This window comes from Bos taurus, chromosome X, assembly GCF_002263795.3.
Source record: "Bos taurus isolate L1 Dominette 01449 registration number 42190680 breed Hereford chromosome X, ARS-UCD2.0, whole genome shotgun sequence".
In the NCBI taxonomy this organism is placed as follows: Eukaryota; Metazoa; Chordata; class Mammalia; order Artiodactyla; family Bovidae; genus Bos; species Bos taurus.
In genome coordinates this window covers 18,709,007-18,712,602 of record NC_037357.1, presented here as the reverse complement: position 1 = coordinate 18,712,602, position 3,596 = coordinate 18,709,007, and the positions used below count along the sequence as shown (strand labels likewise).

The 3,596-nt window shown below is 47.7% G+C and overlaps 1 long non-coding RNA gene across 1 annotated transcript; it reads left to right on the top strand.

The window, feature by feature from the left end:
• The first annotated feature begins 1,759 nt into the window (after positions 1–1,759).
• LOC101906863 (uncharacterized) lies at positions 1,760–3,383 on the top strand. The gene is made up of 3 exons (XR_003033501.2): positions 1,760–2,046; positions 2,740–2,833; positions 3,183–3,383. It is a non-coding gene; the product is annotated as an uncharacterized lncRNA (long non-coding RNA).
• The last annotated feature ends 213 nt before the right edge of the window (positions 3,384–3,596 follow it).

Genomic DNA, 3,596 nt, shown 5'->3' with positions numbered 1-3,596 from the left:
CCAATATTTCCCATGTCCATTGGGGCAGAGAAGTCTGACTCAGATCAGAGCCATTTTATGCTCAGGACCCAACATTTCCCAGACCCCTTTATAACACCAAGGTCTGCCTCAGGCTAGAGCCAACTTACACCCCAGACTCAATATTTCCCATGCCCCTTTGGGACACAGATGTCTGACTCAGGTCAGTGCCAACCTACTACCCAGACCCAACTTTCCCCATGCCCCATGGGACACAGAATTCTGACAAGAGGCCACAAACAATTTATGGCCTGGAGCCAACATTCACCATGCCCACATGCTGCCATTGCCACTATGGGCCTTTTTTAGGACATTCGCAAGGCACCTGTGATGTGTGAGCTTTGAAGGAAGTACCGTCTGACTGGTATATCAGTAGAACATACCAAGAATTGGTTGCTCGCTTTCAGTTGTCTCTTTACAGCGCACAGGGAAATCTCAACATGAGAGCTGAGCATCTACTCAACCAAGTGTAGTCAACATCAGTGGGCACCTCCCAGGAGACTCCCTCAGATTACCCTTCTAGGCCACAGTATAGGAGGGGCAATGGCCACCTTTCCTGAACTGCTTTTCACAGCCTAAGGCAGTGCACAGACTGAAGCAGGAACACAAGAACTTCTCTGACAGTGACATCCAAAAGTCTGAGGAATGGTGTAAAGTAGGGTAAAGACCCCGTTATAAAAGTCTCACCTGTGCCAGAAGGCAATCTATTCTCATGTCTCACTCAATCATGTGCATTGCCATCGTCAGTCCCCATACTCTGCCAATCCCAGGCAGGAACAGGGATGTGGAAGGGGAATAAAACACTTCTTTGAATACAAGAAGTTTCTTATATTTTTCACACCACAGTCCCTTGTCCTTAATCATTATGAGCAGCTGCATCCAGTGCTGCCCTTTCCCATCCTCTGTCCACCTGCAATCAGCAGGCCTCTGAAGGAGGGACCATGGTCTATATGCCATTCCATCTTTCCTGAACAGAGAGGCTCCTGCCCTGGGGTGACCCTTTAACCTCTATAAGCCTCTCTGTAAAGAAGAGACAATCAAACTGGCTGGCAATCAGCCATGAAATCCATTTAGTTCAATATGTATTCGCCCAAATTTTGGGAGCACTTGCCATATCAATCATTTCCAATATGGTTAAAGACACACTGTGCCACCCGAAGATAGCCATATTGACTTGAAGAGGAGATGGAGGTCACGGCAACCACAGATCGTTTTAAGCAGAAAATGTTACTTAAGAAGGCTTCACAAAGCTTAGAAATTAACATTAGAAGATTGGTCCAGCTAAAACCAACGATAATGTCCCTCTATACCATGGGGGCTGCTGCAGCTACTGCTAAGTCACTTCAGTCGTGTCCGACTCTGTGCGACCCCATAGACAGCAGCCCACCAGGCTCCCCCGTCCCTGGATTCTCCAGGCAAGAACACTGGAGTGGGTTGCCATTTCCTTCTCCAATGCATGAAAGTGAAAGGCGAGAGGGAAGTCGCTCAGTCGTGTCCGACTCTTCGCGACCCCATGGACTGCAGCCTACCAGGCTCCTCCGCCCATGGGATTTTCCAGGCAAGAGTACTGGAGTGGGGTGCCATCGCCTGCTCCAAGGCTTCCTGGAGGGGGACCTAGTTGATCTAGGCCCGGGTAAATGGAATGTTCATGCTTTCCAAAGTCTAAGATGACAAGAAACAAAGCACAAGGTATGTGCAAAGGCCTAAGAAGTAGAGCTAGGCTTTGAGGGATGGACACGGATATAGAAAGACTTAGGAATACGAGCAGGGATTTCATGACGTCAGCTGGGCCTTGGGAAATGGACAGTTTCCCACCAGTAGACCTAGCTGAGAGGAATGGCCATTGTCCCCGTCAATCATCGCAGGCCCACCAATGACGATGTTGGGAGGCGGGGGCGTGAAAGGCGGAAGAAGCCCTAGCACGTGCCTAAGCTCCTGACTGTCTGGATTGTGCTATGGGGCTTCCGTAGACCGTTTTCCTTGGTTAGGATTTAACATGGCGGCTCCCTTTCCGGAAATGGCAAAAGTGTAAGTTTTACTAACTTTATTCGTATTTGGCTGTCTGCGGTGTGAGTGGAGAGTCGGGTAGATGGTGTGTCCTGACGGACACTTTGACAGACGTGTCTGCGGGCTCCTGGGTGGATGGCGGAGAAGATCTCTCAGGCACTTCCGGGTTTGGTGTTGGGCATTATTGTAACGGCATGCTGAAACTTGAAGAAGATTTTCTTGGTTTAAATGTGTGTCTCGGAGCCTCCTTCCCAGTTATAGTCTTAATGCTTTGTAGTGTTTGCGGCTTAAAGAGAGGGAAGGGCGGGTGCTTTTGGCTGGGTGGGTGGGGGTGCCAGACAGTCTGGTGACTGGCGGCCACCATGGAGCTGATTCTGCTTTCTATTGTAGGGCGTTTGGGGTGGATATATCATTGCCGGGGATTGGTTCAAATGTTGATCTTGGCCATTTTTGTGACCTTTCTTCACCATTGAGGGTATTTCTGTTATTTTCCACGTGAAACGAGACAGTAAGGCTCTGAGGGACTGCGTGCGGTGTTAGGACAGCTGACGGCCCTTGGCTGCCTTGGTGTTTTGTGGATAAGGGAAAGGGGAAGTTTTCCCCAGCCACTCATGTTACGAGCTTGCAAGTTACCTAATTTTCCTGCAGCTGTATTAGGCTGTCCATCTGTAAGCAAGTCTCCTTGTAGATCTGTATAATCACTGTTTCCTTCAGGACCTGTGATGGAAAAATCTAGTACTGGCCAGCCGATAGGCCTGTAATGAGAAGAGAGTGGACCTGGAATTAGCTGTCCAGACCTGCCAGATGAGTAAGTGCAACCTTATGTTATGTGGGGCCACAAATGCTGGGAGGAGGGTAGCATCCATCCCATCAGCTGTAACATTATTTAACATGGTGTTGAAATGTCTTCCCTGAGTCTCTAAGATCGGAACTTCCAACAATGTCAGGATCACTCCCTGAGCGCTGCTCAGACACTGTTTCTAATCGATGTCTGTAACTAGTCAGTGGCATCTTTTTCCAGTTCACCGTGAGTGCCATTATTACAGATGTACTGAATTTATTAGAATGTCACATTTCCAAAAAGCCTGATCTTGCCATTTTCACATCAGAGCTCTGATCTGTCTTTTTATCCTTTTGGAAAACACTTGTAATACCAGGCAGAAGCAGGCTGGACTGGATGGGATTGTGAAAAACAAACTTCAGGAATCCAGAGACTGTGGGAGTGCTGTTTTTTTCAGGTAGGGGAACATGGATTTGAATGTAATTTAAAGCCAGCTCTCTTTAGGAAAGGGGAGAAAGATCTGTACACCAAGTGAGTGGCAGAGAATGATAGTCTGCCGGTCTATCCCCTCTATAAGTGGGTGGGCATTTACTTTGCAGGGGTCCTGGAGGTATAGGCTAACAATTCAAGTAATATGCGGGTCAGGACTTCATTAAATATTGACCCTTCCACAGTTTGTCGGGCTTTTTTTTTTTTTTTTTTGCTTTGCTTTGCTTTGCAGGTGTTGCTGAGACAATGCATCGTGTTTCATTAAAAATAAATTTTATTGTCTGAGTCTGACTCTTTCTTA